The sequence below is a fragment of the Myodes glareolus genome, chromosome 12, assembly GCF_982192425.1.
Source record: "Myodes glareolus chromosome 12, mMyoGla1.1, whole genome shotgun sequence".
In the NCBI taxonomy this organism is placed as follows: domain Eukaryota; kingdom Metazoa; phylum Chordata; class Mammalia; order Rodentia; family Cricetidae; genus Myodes; species Myodes glareolus.
The window spans coordinates 62,917,217-62,935,427 of record NC_142037.1 but is presented as its reverse complement, the minus strand read 5'-3'; the positions used below and the strand labels follow the sequence as shown (position 1 = coordinate 62,935,427).

At 40.3% G+C, this 18,211-nt stretch overlaps 1 protein-coding gene across 4 annotated transcripts in view; it reads left to right on the top strand.

Moving 5' to 3' along the window:
• Klf12 (KLF transcription factor 12) overlaps nucleotides 1–18,211 on the top strand; it is a 411,445-nt gene that overhangs the window by 255,517 nt on the left and 137,717 nt on the right. The window lies entirely within an intron of this gene.

Sequence of the window (18,211 nt, the reverse complement as noted above, 5' to 3'; positions counted from 1 at the left end):
GAGAAGAACATGTGCTTTTCTTTCTTCCTTTCTTCCTTCCTTCCTTCCTTTCTTTCTTCCTTTCTTTCTTTCTTTCTTTCTTTCTTTTTCTTTCTTTCTGTTTCCATTGACTGGGACCTAGATTGTGTGCAGACAACTATGTTCAAAGGCGCTCTGTGTAGAACCATGTAGATCATCTGTTTGGCCACAGTGAATGCTTGCAAGCAGTCACATATATATAGACAGTTCCCTTAGTGGAACTCAGTCCATATAACTATGTAGTGAGTCATTTAATGTCAAGAGTTATGTGGTAAAATGGGAGGGGCAGCCTGTGGACAGTAGAATTATATATGACATGGAAGTTCATAAATCCCTTCTGGACATTGGTCACTGTGTGTATTTTAAAGTAAGTAAGGATTTTTTTGTATATATTCAAACATGACATGTCGCGCCCGTCTTGTCAGCAATGAAGATGCAACACCGGACTCTTCTCACTGCGTTTTTTATTCAGGACCTTAGAATAATCTTCTCATCCTCTCGCTACCTCTCGCAACCTCTCGCCCCCCTCGCACAGGGCAGAGCCAGCCTACATCTTAAAAGACCTCTGGGTAGCCAACCCCAGCAAGCCACGTGGGAAACGTAGATAGGTCCAGAAACGCGGAAGCAGGCCAGATTCTTAGCGTTAGCCATATATGGGGTTGTTCACACCTGAGAGCACTCACCGTTGGAAAGGTGGAAGGTGGGAATCAGCGCCACCTGTAAAGCATGGCATCACGCAGCTCTCTACATTGACATTTTTAGACGATTAATATAAAATGCCATGAAGATGGATTGCCTAGGATCTAGACACTTATTTTTGAATATCTTTTAAATGAGGTTGATATAAAAATGATTAAGCCAGGCATGGTGGAATGTCCCTTTAATCACAGCACTTAGGAGGCAGAGGCAGAGGCAGGTGAACCACTAAGATTTGGAGGGCAGTTTGATATATATAAAAAGATTTCCAGGTCAGCCAGTGTTACATACTGAGAGCCTGTCTTTATTTACTGTTCTATTTGTGGTGAAGACACATCATGACCAAGGCAACGTATAAAGGCAGACATTTAACTGAGGACTTTCTCACAGTTTCAGAGGTTAGTCCGTGAACATTACAACAGGAAGCATGCAACAGGAATGGCATCTGAGCAGTAGCTGAGAGCTTTATATCCTGATCCACAGGCAGGAGGGAGAGGAGAGAGAGAAAGAGAGAGAGAGAGAGAGAGAGAGACAGAGAGAGAGACAGAGAGAGAGACAGAGAGAGAGACAGAGAGAGACAGAGAGAGACAGAGGGACAGAGAGAGACAGAGAGAGAGAGAGATAAGAGAAAGAAGTTCCATTTCCAGCAACACACCCTCTCCATCAAGGCCACACCTACTGCTACAAGACCACACCTCCTAATCCAAACAGTTCCATGGCCTGGTGACTAAGCATTCAAATATATTACCCTATAGGAGCCATTCTCTTTCAGACTGTCATAACCTGTAATAAGAATAGATGTGTATCTTTGAAATTTCATATAGCTTTGACCATCTTCTAATTCCGTTACTATGTTTTTTTTAAAGAACAGTGTAAGTTAGAATGGAAATATTTCAAAATACATTGTTAAGGGTCTCTACGTGTTAGGAGGTAAAAAGATATCTTGTTACATGCTCATGTGATAATACTTTGTTATTTCATTAATTGTGGTAGTAAGCACCTGTATATGGAATTACCTTCTACTTAGAAGTTACTGCTTCATGCAGAGGTTTAACAGAAGAAATTGTAAATTCCATGTCTCCCACATACACGTCTAAGCACTAAGCCACCCTCTCTGCAAACATAAAATCTCATTTTATTGACTTAGTCCCTGTGAAACTGAGTGCATATTTGTGCATTCAGAGGCCAAACACAATGCTAGGATCAGACTTTCCCGATATTGCTTTTTGCTTTGACACTGTGTTACTACTGAGGCCCATGATTAAAACATGATCGATGAATGCATAAACCACTGTCTTCTCATAAAATGCTAGGCAACATAGTTGTTTTGCTTCTGGTAAAAGGTAGGATTCAATATTGAGAAATGATATATGATTGAAAGCTTGGCAGAATGTTTATAAACATCCACATAGAGCTGTGTGCTCACCCCTGAAAGTTATTATTTCATCAATATGAAATTTCTTCGTGGCACTCAGAAAAGTCTCACCTTCCCTCTTTGAGCAGAGTTAAAAATCTCCTGATTCAGGAATTTCAGTTTGCAAGTTTGAGAATAGACATTTCCTGCCTTATATAGCAATGTCGCTGCCAAGGCCTATGTGGCTTGATTCTGGTACCCTGCCCAGCGGTGTGGACGGACTGAAGAAAGGCAAACATGCATGTGCACACACAGCAAAGTTGGAATCAGGTTGGATTTTCCTACCAACACCAACCTGGACCTCAGCATGTTTATTAGATATGATCTCAGGGCTGGTTAGACTCGGTAGTCTCTGTAAGTAGGCAGGCTCTGTCTGTAGACATCTGAGAGGAGGAAGCCACGGCTGCGAGCCTGTACATACTGATTAATTTTTCTTAAACGCGCATACTCACACTCCTTGAGGAAAGCATAGTCATTCGTCTAGAGCCAAGCCCATATGGGTGACAGCTTAGCCAGTTTCCCATTAGTTGATAGCTCTCAGAATCTGTAACATGTTTGTGTCCATTTCAAACTACATGGCCACTCACTCAGGGGCTTTCTCTGCTCCACACACTATGTGCCATCTGCTGTCATGGAACAGAAAACGTATCTCAGCAACACTCTGTACCCGGAAAGTGGAGGAAAAGGGGAGTAAGGTTCCTTTTTTTCAATGGATTATTTTCCTGCTGCATCCTTTGCTCTTGCTAATAACTCTGAGTACAGTGGACAAGTCTCTTTGAATAATAATAGCCTAGCTGGGTACTAAATCAGATATTTGTTTTGCTCATTATTGAGAGATATAGTTATAAATTTTTAAGAATTAACATTTAACAGGTAGTGAAGCACATCCTTATATATAATATGTATAGTATTATGTATGGTATAATTCTATATATGTGTAGACTCCAGTGTTCCTGAAGTTTTATGATCCTATATGTGTGCCCACATTAGAGGCCAGTAATTCTGCCATGCTACTTAACAGAAATATCACTTTCTTTATGAAACTAATTAGTAAATATGTTTATGCTGATTATGAGCTTTTTATATAATTTTGAATCACTAATAAATGAGCAAAAGAGATACCTTTTATTTCTTATTACCATTTTACGGCAGATGCTTTTTGTAATTGGGGGATATAATATATGATAATATATATATATATATATATATATATATATATATATATATATATATATGGCTGAAACTCTTTTTTTTTTGGAAAACATGTACTGTAGGAGCCCTGTGAGTCTCCCACTGTCATTTATTCTCTATGTGAGTTTATTTATTAGCTTCATTTTGTAGTTTTTATGTCATAAATAAAAATGTACTTAATCATAAGCCAGTGAACCATTCTACAGATTTTAAGATCATAGACATATGAAGTAAAAATGCTGCTTTTCTCACTTATAACTAAAAATTGTCTTAATCCTCATTTTTATCAGTGAAAAATGGAGCTAGTAACCTGATCTATCTTAGGATTTCATGAAAAGACATGGTACGGATACCATGGAGTGACCAAGTATCTGTAAACATTTGCCTTTTTATCATTATTACTTTCCCCCTAATGTTGCAAGCAATAATCCACACTTCCTTTTTTCCTCCCACACAACAGAAAGTTGATGACAGTGGTATCAGCCACAGAACTTGCTGAATTAAAGTCAACCCCAGGAAGCGGGATGGGTACAACTTCTCAAAGCTGCTAACACAACAAAGATAAGGGATGAGAGATCAGTATGAGAAATTGCCTGGAAACGCCTCATTCTTGAACTTTATTACTTCATATTAAGTTTTTATAATCACCATATTCTACAAATATTGCTATAGCATTTTATAACCTTTTATTGTTTAACTGATTAACTGGCGGACGGTAAAAGTGCTGAGGGAAAAGGTTTGCCTACCTCACAGAATGGGGAAAGGAAAGGGCACTTGGATAATTCTTCAAATCTTTGTTTTACACATATGCAGCTGGGTATGGAACAGACACCAAAACGGCTGAATAGTACTTACCATTCCACTTGGGGCTTGTCTGCTTGCGATGGATGTGCAAGGGAAAAATACCCTAAGGGGATTAGTTTTCCAAAATGCTAATATGAAAGGTATAAAATATCACTCATATAAATTAGGTGTATTACTGGCTAATTGCTTTTGTGATTGGTATATCATACATGTTCTGTGATAGAGAAGTAGATGAGCCTACATATCACGTGACACAAAGGACTGGGAATGTATATGACCACATTTAAGCTCACATATCATGTAGCTCAATCTGGGCGTCTATTAAGCATCTCTCGGCAGTAGCCATTATTGCCTCTGAGGATACAGTGATTGACAGAGCTGATGCTGTTTCTCTCGCGCATTGCTCCCTGGCCTATCCATCCTGACGCTTGTGGACCACATGTAGCTGAGGGCAGCTAGAACGAGAGCCCAACACAAAATTGGAAACATACTTAAAACCTTGAGATGTTGTTTGCAATTTCTTTGTCACTAAATTACATATCCTTGAGCATGAATTTTATAGAAGACAGCATTACATTCAGAGTCAACAGGCTGGGCATAACTGCAAGTCTAATGGACAATATCAAATTAAAGAACTCTTAGAAATGAATACTCATTAATTTTGGCTAGAGTGGACAAAAATTTCCATAATGTCAGCCAGTGACTTTTCCACTAAGAAGATAATTAGAATTATCAGTAAGTGAAGTTGTATTTGACAAAAGTATTTTCATATAGCACAGTTATATAGGGAAAGAAGAAATGACTGGGATTCTCTATAACAGAATGGAGCTCATGCTTTGAGGAAGGGATGAGACAAAATTCCCACCACGAATGCTTGAATAACTTGCTCTGATGAAGCAAGAGCCACAACTCATCCAAGTAGAAAGAATATTGGCCTAGAGGAATGAAAGGTGTTAGCTAGCCCAGAGTACAGCGGCATCACAGTGGGACATAGAACAGAATGTGAAATAGGAAGAAACCTGGGGAAACGCTCTGAGAGGTACAATACATGAACATAATTTGGACTAGCTCTGTGAGAGCAAGGACGGAAAGGTCGACTGAGGACACGCAGCGTGAACCCTCCAGTGTAGGCTAAGGGATGCACAACTCTCCCATACAAGGGAGAGTCTTGGTACTGTAGAAACTAGAAACCTCAAGGTGCTGTTCCTATCTCTAAATGATACCTCTTGGAATTTCAGTCCAGCCTATGAAAAGTTGTGGTATGTTTATTGTAGAATTTTCCTCATTCTGTTTTGATTTGTTGTAGCTTAGCTACTTGTGGCAGAAGCCCATGTAGCATTAGCGTAAACCAGAGGCAAGGCAGTGCTTGGTTCCGTTAGCAGCCTCATGAAAACGTTAGGAATGACAAAGAATGTAGCACGCTCCTCCCATCTGCTGTGCGATGTGTATTTCCTATATGCCAAACACAGAGAGCTGCGATTCCAAGGTGAGCAAGGCCCTGCTGCCCTGAATATTCCATTGCACTGGGAGAGGTGACAAGCTTGTGTCAGGCAGTATGAGTGCTACAGAGAAACACCAGGCCGTGACAACATTAGCAAGAGAAGGGGATGCTATTAGGTATAATCAAGGAAGCCCTCTGAGAAATCACCTGTGCACATAAGATCTGCAAAAGACAATTCCCAAATCTGTGAGTTCAATTGGCTGCCACCCGTGTGACGAGGGACCAAGAGGACTGTTGGCTAGAGTGGACAAGCTGTGGAAAGTGTTAGAGGTCAGGGGGGTGTAGGTGAGAAGGGAGCTCCTTTCGGGTGCACTCTATCAGCAGAACAGGATTGTTCTATCTCTGACTAGAATACTAGGGATGGTAGCTGGAGATGGGAGCTAGGGTTCCTAAGGAGGAGGCAGTTTAAGGAAAGGCACTGGGGATCCACTAGAGTCGAGGAGGTATTTGATGCTGAATAATGACTTCCATGGGTCATCTTGGACGGGAGCCAAAACAGAAGGACAGGCAAGTATCCAAACTTGACTTTTTGACATATGTGATCTGTGCATGTATTTGAGTGTGGGGTCCCAAAGTTGGTATCAAATGGCCTCCTTGACCATTCTCACCCTATTTATTAAGGTAGGATCTCTCCCTGAACCCAGGGCTAACAGATTCTAGCAAGTCTAAAGAGCCAGGTTGCTCCCATGGGTCCCCGATCTCTGCCTCTCAGCTAGAACTAAACGATACCTCTGGGTATCATTTATGTAGATGACTTCTAAGGATCCAACCTCTGCTCTTCATACTTTCGTGACAAGGACTTGTCAACTGAGCCATCTCCAGCCCTTATCCAGCCTTTGGACATTGTGATGTGACATTGTAATCTGCAAATATTTTGGGCCGCCTACATAACTACCCTCGGCTGCGAGCTGGACACACTTCAGAGGGAGAGATAGGGAGAGATCCCTGAGAAGTCAGAAAGGGAAGAGAGATCCAGCAATGCCCAATCCGCTAGAGAGCTTTGAGGAAAGATGTGGGGGCATCGAGGACACCGTGTAAAAAGGAGGGTATTTGATGGAGGGATGTTCCTCTTACTACTAAATGTAGTCCAGGTACTGGGTGAAAGGTAAGCTGGGAGCTGTGGGTTGAAGGTGGGAGAGGTCCTTGCTGATGATGAGGAGTGTGCCCACGAAGTGAGAAGATGAAGGACTGAAATAGGTTCTTGTTCAGAGGGGAAATAAGAAAAGTGAGATTCAATCTACAGAGTTTTTCCCGGAAGAGCTGTGGAGATAGGCAATGATACTTGGCGAGGCATCACCGCTCTGCATGGGGAGACTTACAAGGTAGGCAGAGAATAGCATATCTGTGTGCTCTCAAGAATAATCCACTAGAGAGTGTAAGACAGATAATTGTGGTTCATTCTGTGGCAGGGAGAACGGTAAGAACAAAGTCTTTAGTTGCATGTGAGGGCTTCTATTGTTTTGTGGAGTAACCTGTATTTCATAGTAATTAATTTGTATTCTAGCATTGATTCATTGTATTGACAAAACTGTTGGGACAAAGATGCATAATGAAAATGAGAGGAAACGTAAAAGCAGGTGACAAAGAAGAGCATAACAGTACATGTGAAGTAAAATACTAATAATTGTAATTGGAAAGAAGACCCAAAACAGTGATCCAGTATGTTTAATACAAAGAAAAAAATTTTCATAAACTTTGGACTCTATTACTTATTATGAAAATGATATTAGAACCAATATAAATAGATATCAAATATTCTCATAACCACTCCTTGGAGTACACACAGTAGTTCAAAATAGGCAATAAACCTCAAATAATGTATTCTAATTTCCGAAAAGCATTTTTTAACATTTTGATATTAATAGGTAACTACATTTTAGAATTCAAGAAAATTAAAGGAAAATGCCATGACCAGCTTCATAAAGCCAGTGAAGACTCTAGAAAACACAGATTTTGTTCAACATTCATTACCTGAGTTGGTCTTTTCTCCTTCTTTTGAAGGAAGCAGGTGACCTTGATGCCCAAGAATAGAGAAGGGTGTGATTGGCCAGTGGCTTAGAAAGCAACAGGGCCTGAAAAGGCCCAGTGCAGCTGGAGTATGGGCTGGAGTGTGTGTCTTTGTCACAGGTAGACTGTTTCCTATCCTATGGACTTTGACCTTCTTCATTATCTTACGTAGGTTGCTGGATATTTCTGTGTGCCCCTCTGCATTCTCATTTTCTCCTTAGCCTTGCACAGCTCAATGCGACAATGAGGAAGAGGTCACACACAGGGAAGGAGTCCAAGATCATTTGCCTATAACCCATTCAAAATCAACACCAAAATCTATCGGAATTATACAAAATATTTTTTATTCCATTCAGGATTTATTGCTGAAATAGTGTGATATTTTTTAATATAACTTAATGCGGTCAATAAGTACATTACTTATGATCTCAAACACACAATCAGATCCTTGAGAATAAAATATATCTTCCTGAAATAGCTGACCAGAGCAAGTGGATTCTGCCATTAAGAAACCACGCCAGTTTGGATGTGCATTTTTTTTTTTTGATCATTTTACTTAGATGTGGAGACACTGAAGAAACCTTCCTTTCCCCAGAATACTACTTGTGTCCCTAGAGTCCATTCAGGGCTTTCATATGGTCACAGACAAATCTGTGATACTCATCTCCCATCCCCCCTCCCCAGTTTCTCCCTGCAGGCTGTTGGCTTTCTCAGCAACCTACAGGAGGAAGCCTCGGGTTTATTTTTAGTCTGCCATTTACATTTGTGGAATGGCATCTAGTCATCCAAGGCATGGCTGTAAAGTGTGGCGGGAGAGTGGAGTCCAGGTCCCAGCACACTGAGCACTCCCCATGTCACAGTTCAGACTTTAGCTACATGGTGTTTCTGCTGTCAGCCAGGCACCTGTGGACACTGATTCCTTGTCTTGGGCCATAGGTCCTTCCCTACACGCACTTCTACTGTCCACCTTACACAGGACTGTCATCTTTCAGCTCGCTGTGCACTGGAACCCTGCTGTCATCTGTCCATAGGACCAGAATAGTCCCGGGCAGCTGACCTGTGCTTCTGTGTACAGTTGGCTTCTGAGTGACGGCTGTTACCTCCTCATTTGGTAAATGTCTTCTGCTTACTCTATTTATATATAATAGCTAATAGGTAGAGATTTATACTTTAAAGTAAACACTTAAGCGTTAATTGGGAGCTAGATTTGTGTGGATAGACCCAGAAGTTCTGTCTTTAGCTTGGATTTTAATGCTCTTTATTGATAAATGTGACTGGAGTCTTGCTGTCCTTTGGTTTATTATTCTTAAATGGAGACTTGGACAAGACTGGAGTGCTTCTCTCTCACCGGTGTCAAACAAAGGCCAGTACTTAGTAAATAGTGAGAGGAAGGCAAAGGGTCAGTGTCCATGAAAAATTTAACTAGGAGTTCCGAATGCTTGATTCTCTTTGGGTAAGCCAGTGATTTGTTGCTCTTTTGAAACCTGACTTTCAATTCTGATTTGAAACTTGACTATTTTTTTTATCTTCTGGGGATGCACATAAGGTTGAATAGATTCCACCAAAAAATTGGCATCTTATGCTCTTGTTTATCTGAAACCGCTCCAATCTGTCAGTTCCACAGCTTCGTCGTGCGCAGGCTGGCTCGGTTCTAGGAGTCAATGATCGTAAGTGGCTCGGGAAGGCTCCATAAGCAGTCTGTGTCACTAGAGATTAGTAGAAAAGATCAACCTGTGGGGAGCCCTGCACACTGTATGATGCCAGCAAATGATTTTGATTAGCTTTCCGGTTCTCTGAGTAAATTCAACAATATAAGCATCCCAACAAAGACAAGATAGAAAGGAACGGGAAGTTCCTCGGAGTGGTTTGTAGAGGTGGATATTACTCAAGGATTGAGGATGGAACGAATCTATTTGTTAGGTAAAGTAGCTCAAGCTGGAGGTTGGCAAAGTAGGCTTTATTCATTCAGTTAGAATGGGTTATTAAGAGCTATTGAATAAAATAGCCTCACATGCCATGTTCATTTGCCCAGAACTAGTTTCTCTCATGAAAAAGAGTTCTAATTCATGTTTAAATAGATTTCTGCCTATAATGTCACATTATACTAATATAGTATTCAAATGGAATCTTCATTTCTCTCCCACCTAAGTTTTCTCTGACATTTAGAGTACAGAATATTAGACACTCAATTTTTATAAGATAATGTTCCGAAATATAATCTTCTGATTTCACATAGTCCGGGTAGTGCTATATACTAGAAGAATTCTATTTCCAACATCAGACATCATTATTTATAGAACTATTTTGATATTTGGGCATCTCTACCATTAAAGAATTATATTTATTATTTGGCAAACAGACAAAGGTTTGGCAAGCAGTTGACTCAGTGACGTATAAGGCCTTCTGGGAACAAACCAGAGCAGGAGACTGTACTATCCAAGAGGAGGACTCGCTCTGAGAAGCAGCACAGTGTTTTAAATTGGCTTTTTAATAACTGAAAACTCACTGGGGCTGCTTTGTGTTTGTCACCTTTTCTGGCTCCCTCAATAATTCTCTCTGTTCTAAGCTATGTTACTATCATCGAAGCTCTTTCATTCTGTTTCCTATTCTTAAGGGGAAATTGATGAAGTGATATATTAATTGTATTCTCTAGAAAAATATGACTGATACCAGTCCACCTATTAGTGAACGGAGTGGTAGCAAATTACCAGCGCCATGATCACATGCCTCGTTCTGTCTCCAGCCAGCATAGTGTCAGGTGAATGCAACTTTGATCATTGGCCAATTATGGCTTTGCCGTCTTCCGTTCACCTAAACATTAGCTTATGTATGCAACAAATGTTTTATGTGCCACTTGTATGGTACCAATGTCCTTCACTACTAACAAGGAAAGTTCATTTAAAAAGAAACGAACCTCTGCAATGCTGGCTGCAGTATATCCTACACTACAACAGTGTTCACACTGTGAACACTTCCTGTTGCGGAAACCTGAAATTAACTGGAAATTGGTTACCTTAAAGTGAAATAAAAAAGGAATGGGTGAAAAGCAAATCTGAGAACGTGTCCCAAATAAATATAATTCATAAAATGTGTTAATTAACCTTTCCATTTACATGCATGTTTGTGTGTAGTATTGGGACCTCAGCTTTGTGTGTGTGTGTGTGTGTGTGTGTGTGTGTGTGTGAGAGAGAGAGAGAGAGAGAGAGAGAGAGAGAAAACTGAGTCAGGCTGAAGTGGTAGGTGATCCAGTTCATGCTGAAATATACATATCTTGCTGGACACTTGGGAGGCAGAGGCAGGTGAATCCCTGTGAGTTCCAGGCCATCCTGGTCTACAAGAGTTAGTTCCAGGATAGCTAGGATTGTTACACAGGGAAACCCTGCCTCGAAAAACCAAAAGAAAGAAAGAAAGAAAGAAAGAAAGAAAGAAAGAAAGGAAGGAAGGAAGGAAGGAAGGAAGGAAGGAAGGAAGGAAGGAAGGAAGAGAAAAAAGAGAAAAAAAGAAAGAAAAGAAAGAAATATGCATATCTTAGTATTGTACCATTGTTTGAAAGAGAATTCTTAGTGACTTTCTCTATTTTCTTTCCCTTAGTTCTCTTTACCTTCCTCCATCCTTCAGCATTCTATCCATTTGAGACTGGGTGTGGGTGTGGAACAATGTCTCATGTAACCTAGACCAGCTCTTCAAGTAGTGGAGGCAGGCCCTGAACTGCTAATCCTCCTGACTCCACCACCTGGGTACTGAGATTACAGGCCTGTCCCATCATACCTGGCTGTCATATGCTCCTCCCAACCCCCGGCTCGATTTCTCTTTCTCTGGTATGTCTCACCAAAACTTCTGCCCCAGAAGTCTTATGGAATTGAGACGTATCTTTAATATAAGAATCTTTGTGCTGCCATCTAGCGGTAGCATCCTAGAAAAAACGTCATCTCAGAAACTAGGCCCTCTGAATGCTGGTGACAGATGTGTGCCTTGGGCAATCTGTGGGGCCACTGGCAGTGAGACCAGGATTTATCCTTTGGGCTTGAGCTGACTTTTTGGACAGATACCTTGCTCAGCCTGAGTATAGGGAAGAGGACCTTGGTCCTGCCTCAAAGTGATGTGTCAGACTTTGTTGACTCCCCATGGGAAGCCTTACCCTCTCTGGGGAGGAGATGGAAGCTGGCAGGAGGAGAAGTAGAGGGGCAGGAAGAAGGAAAGGAGTGGAAACTGGGATAGGTGCATGTAAAATGAGAAAAGATTGTTTTCAAAAAGTAAATTAAATAAAAACAAAGAAAATATATACAGAAAGACTCAAGGGCATTATAGTACGGGAGATACTTTTCCTACTGGGATAGGCCCCTGGATTTTGTCAACTCCTTCAGAGTCAAAAGGAAGTGCTAAAGATCCCTTCTAAGAAAATCTTCTTAGTTTGATGATGCACATCCATAATCCTAGAAATAAAACTGAGGGCACCGGAGGCAGGAGTCAAAGGTCAGCTTTAGTTACATACTAAGTTAGAAACCAGCCCTAAGCTGCCTGAGACCCTCCCTGTCTCAACTCACCTAACTTTAATAGAAAAAAAAAACCCTCAAACTTGAACTTGACAATATATTTACCTAGTATATGAAAGATCTTATTTAATTTACTTGAGAAGAAAAGGTGTGATTTCTGCACACTTATCCCATTTTTCTATTCTATGCAGTTATCCTTTGCTTAGTAAAATTAAAATGTTCTGTTTTACCGCTATGCATTTGGAAGGTGTACCTTCTAATTTTTCTTGTATGATAGCATGTGTTTGCTGACTTGTACACGATTAGCAAGTTCCACTGAGACCTGAACCCATTGGTCATGGAGTCATCATCATAGAGAAGATAAAGGAAAACAAAGAGTTATGTCTTTAGGAAGACAGGGGATAAGCTTGGTGCACACAAGAAAAATAAGACTAACCCTAAGAACACAGCAGAGAAACTTATTGACAGCTCAGGACTGAGAAGTTTTCTAGAAGGTGGATAGAAGTTTAGGGTAACCATGTAATGGATATGGGTTCCCCATTTCCCTAAAAAAAAAGGACTGAGTAGTATGATCACTGGTAAGAATAAGTTCTTCTGTTGATAATTATAAAGTTTATAAATTATAATTTGTTATTCATATGTAGCCTCATTGATATGCTATCAAATGTTGGGAAAGGTATCTAATAAAGTTCTTCATAGAAAGGGAAAGGTTGTAAAACATACAACTTACATTGTACTTCTTTCTGTTTCTCCAACTCTGTGTCCGATACCAGCAAAGCTCAGTAGAGACTTATAAAAGGATCTATGAGCTTCATGATGAATTGGTAGAACTTGCAGTACATGGTGTGATGAGGTATGCAGGGATTCTGTGACCAGTGCTGACCCACAGTCCCAGACTTCAAACTCCAAACCAAAGAGAAATCTTCTTTGTATTATGAAGTAGAAGACTCAGCGTAAATATCAGTCAGCCTCTCCTAATGCAGTGCGTTAGCCCTCCACTAAACACACCTCATAGTACAGTCACGTGCCGTGGCTTTTTGTGATGCCGCATTGCCTGTGTCCATGCAGAAAGGGTCTTGTGCAAAATGGAGGTACATACCAAATGGTAAAGCTCAACAATCTCGTTCTCGCTCCGTAACTTTTTCTCTCTGTGTCTCAAGGTCTTATCTGTTCTGTGGGACACATTGAAAACTCTCGAGTGTTTGCAGAATACGTGTCTGCCGTCCTCAAGACTTTTACTATTTGTGCCAGTGAAGCATTTGGAATCCTCTGGGTTCTTGAGGCATATAATATCTGTACTATCCTTGGCTTTCTTTAATTCCATAAGGCTTAGGATTAACAAGTAATATTTGGTGTTATATTATAGATCGTTAATATAATACAGGTTTAATGGTTTCTGGAGTTGAACTCCAGTGAGTGAGAAATATTCTGAAGGTTTCAAAGGAGTCACAATAAAAAAGACTGCATTGTGTGGAAGTTATAGTCCATCCTCACCTATTCTTTGGCTTAGTAAAATATTTTACCTGTGGACATAGGATAAAATGGTTTTAATTGGACCTATATAATTAACAGGATCAGTGATACGTCTTTTATAAATATATATAGTAGTTATGCCAATTTCATCTCCCAGTCAGGGTGAAAGAAATTATGCCTCCCCCCCACCATGCTACAGTTAACTACATCAGCACGGTGCTACCATAAAATCCGGAAACTGTGGAGTATGGATAATCCACCATAAACTGTAATAAAAATTACCCTTCCAGACTCAATATTCTCTCCATTAAGTTCACGGACACTGTCTCTTTGTACATAAAGTTTTATGAAATAAATCGACCGGTATGCCTGTCTTTACCAGATAGCAAGCTGTTTTGATTTAAACGCTGATGATGGTGCAATCAGTTTTTCCGTGTTTGCAGTGCATGTTAAAAACATAAATTTCCTTTAACAAACCGAAAGTCGAAGGAAATTGCTCCTCTTTCTTGCGCCCTGCATTTAAGTATCTCTTTGTGAGAGAGAACCAATGATGTATTTACAATGGCCCGCCCATTTGTTGAGGCCATAAAAGGGAGATTTGTTTCCCTGGTTCAGATCTCTGGCCTTAAAGGTGTATTAAACAAAAACTCAAATCTCGGACAGCTTTGTGGGAATTGTCTGGAACCTTTCAGTGCTCAGAAGTCATTGTCAGATTCTTGATTGCATTTTTGTCTTCTCTGTGCTGAATCTAAAGGCTTCCCTAATCATCTCTGCTATGGCCTTTGTCGCAAGTGAATGCTTTCAATCAATCCTCTATAAACAAGGGGACCTTTTAAACAGAGGGAACCTTCCGGGGCCCTCACTCGTAAATCCTCAAAGAGGAATAAGTCAGAATGGGCTAATGAAGGTGGAAGAGGTGATGTTGGAGGGGAAAGATGAGGAAGCATAAAATTCCAGCAACAGAGTGGGTAGGAATATGTCAGGCCATGGAAGAAATGGAAGGCAAATACTAAACGGAAGGTGTATAATTTCATTGCGGTGTCTGTTTTCAGACTGCATGCATATGCTGGCTGCGTGTGTTATAAAACATGCATGTGTGATATGTACTGTCCTATACCCCCAGGAAATACCTGAGGTCATCACAGCTCCCAGTGCTTTCAACTCTTACATTAGACTTGCTTCTCTACTCTTTGTGACTGTAATTCTCTAGCTGTGCCTAGACTCAATGAAGTGAATAAAAATGGTGAAGGAGAAGTAAGAGAAAAGTATATTTTGCCATCCTTATTTTTATTGCTTGAGCCCTTGGATATATGTTTTAACGTCCTCGGTAGATTTTTAGATATTCCCAGTAACCCCGAGAAATTGTAGCACTTTGCTTTCTATAAGCCTCCTTGCAGTAAGAAAATGTTTCTATAGATTTTGAATTATCAGTTCCCTCAGGTTCTATTCTGATTATTTTATTTGAAACCGATGCACAAATTAGGAAATTGGCTTTTATCTTTTGGGACACTCAGGACCAAAGGTGGCGGGAAGATGAGATGTCAACATCATTATCAAAGTAAAAGCTTGATTCACCAGAAGAAGGGCTTCCTGGATGAGAGATCATAGGGTTACACAGCCTACGCCTATGTCCTTGGAGGTAATACTAACCATGAACATCGTAATTGCCTTTGAAATAATGACCATTAGTAACAAAAGAATGATAAATAGCTGGCAAGTCTGTTTGAGGAAGTCAACAAGTTATGTAGTAAATCTTATGAATGTATTTGTTAAAACTATTTCAACAATAACCTTTGTTGACTTATTGTTCTTTCTGATGTATATATTTTATCCTTAAATCCCACCCAAATTACAATATAGACATTGCTGTCCATTTTTCATGGGTTAGGAAATAGAGACATCCGTGGTTCTACGCCTTAAAGGTTCAGTCTATAAGGGGCAGCACCTAGAATTAAATCAGATTTTAAATTACTTCAGAATTAGTTCCCCTTATTTTGGCTTGATGCTTAACCAATAAGCTTAAAATATTGAAAAAATTTGTTATTGTTAACACCCCAACCCTGTATATCCCCCCATAAGGTGCTGTGTAACTGAACATGAAATCTTGCATTTTAAAATCACCTGTGCTTTTGGTTCAGGTTTAATATCATGAGATAAGAAACATGTCCGTGTAGCCTCAGCTGCGGCTGCACACATATGAACACTATGATGTAATCCTGCACAGCTAAGCATTGCCATTAGAGTGTGGTATATTAAATGCTTCAGTTTCCCCCAACATCTTGCAGCAGAACAATAGCCCCGAGCTGTAGGTCAACATTTCTAGGTGCAGGGAAATTTTGTCCCAGTGTGGTTCACTGGGTTTCAGAGACTGACATCTGTGTCATTTCTAGACATATCTGGTCCCTGCCTGGAGCTCTTTTGAGGAGGAGAATGGATACAAGGGCACACATGTAACACAAACATGCCTGTTGTATCTTGCCTCCTCCTGATTGCGGTTATATATATATGAAAAAAATAAAAACAAAAACCCACAAGGGAAAAAACCCACAAAGACACAGCCAGCATTTAATGTGACTGTGTTACTGGTACAATTATATTTATTTTTCTTAGATTAATGAGTTCAATAAAAATCCTGAACGCTAGCCAATAGCTAATCATCATTAGAGCACTACACACTCAGAATCGTCCAAGCTTGTGTAGCAGATGTTTAGAAATGTTTGCTTCAAATTGGAAAATAAATTCTCAAACACGTGTGTTTGGATACAGAGACTAGCTAGCCCCGTAATAGGGAGTGACATCTTCCAGCTCTGATTTCAATGTCGTTGCCACATATCTTGGCATTCTTTTCTTATTTGCTGAACTTCTCACAAAGTAAAATGCATAGCCTGCTGTCCAGGGCTCAGGCATCATACCTGCACAGTGGCACATCTTACCATATTCCTCAAGTCATCGTTTTCATGGAGCGTAATCCACTTATCACCTAACAACTGGGTGGCGGCTGGTGATGCACTCTTTAGTGGCATTATTGTGCCCATTGGTATAATCTGCAGTAATCAAGGTAGTAGAACCTCCAATTATGTGCTTTATTATCTCATTATCCACCTAGAAACTAGCACAACTCTTAGCAGGCCTATTTTTCTTCCTTCCTTGGCCAATTGTGATTATTTTTAATGTTAATCACCGTCATAACCCCTTGGTGTTTCAAAGCAAACACGCTTTCAATGACAATGGGAAGCAAGTTTTAGCTCTATAATGCTGTCTGATCTGGTGTTGATGGGAGGCTGCATCTTTTCCATTTATAGATCTGAGCAAGCCAGTGAATTGTTGCTGTTTTCCCACTTTGTGATCCGTATTATAAGCACTGGAAAAGCAGCGGTTCTTAGCAACAACAGGACAACGCTATCATAATCTTCGGGGAGCCGGCCATAGTTTATTCCAAAAGAGACATAAGGAAAATCAGCCTCGTGATACTGTTCAATCTGTTTCTGATCTGTCAGTTGTGTGCCTGCCCAACCAATCAGTTTACTTAGAGAGGCCTCTCATGTTTGTAAAGTCCAGAATGCAATGCCCATCAAGTACCTAGACATGTTAGAATATACTTACCGTGAGACTTTATATTGTCCCTTCTCTGGGCATGTATGTATGAATGTAAATATACTCATATGCATAAAGTAATATTTGACATATATATTGTTCATATAAAAGTATTTTAAGGAAACAGTTATATTTCATAAACTAAAGAGTTATCTGACTTATTATAAAGTTCTTCAATGTATGCCCTATATTGTACCATTTAAATGAGAAAAGGAGAGCCTAGTCCTGGTTCACATCTGTCATCTCAGTGTTGGTTGCAGAGGCAAGGGGATCAGGAGTTCAAGGCTACTCTCAACTATATGCTTAGCTCAAGGTCTCTCTTTGGGACATGAGGTTCTGTCAGAAATGTAAAGGTTTTTCTGTTACTGCAAGAAATGTGATGGCTACAGCTCCAGGTTATGGTTTTGGTCGCTATCAGATTCATTTCTTGAAAGAAAATTAGAGCTGCCAAGTTAAGACACCGAGAATCCGAAGTCTTTAGTTTTCTTTTCTTCCACTTAGTACAGAATCTCATTATATAGTCCTAACTGGCCTGGTACACTCTCTGTAGTCCAGGCTGCTCTCAAACTTGCACCTTTGCCCCAGCTCAGACTTCTGAGAGCTGAGATTTCAGGCATACACCACCATCCATGGCTTAAATATATTTATCTTTTTAACCTTTTGCCTTAACCAAGAATTTTCACATTCCTTTCTACTCACATCAACTGATAGTCTCAGTAATGTGGCTCCCTGTTTTAACCACACATGTAGCATATAGTGTACAAACGGTACCCACAGCAGACCCACAATGAAACAGCCAAGGAAACAGTAAGATGAGTCGCAAGACAGCCAAGCATAGGCCGACAGATGTGGTGTGCAAAGAAAGTCACAAGGTTGAGAAAGGGAAGAGGGTGACGGCGACATCAGGAGAAGGCTGCTCCCAAGGAAAGATTTAGTCCCAGCATCTAGAATGACAAGAACAGTTTTCAAGTTCAAATCCCTGAACTACAAATTACCATAGTACATCCTGGTGGGGAAGTA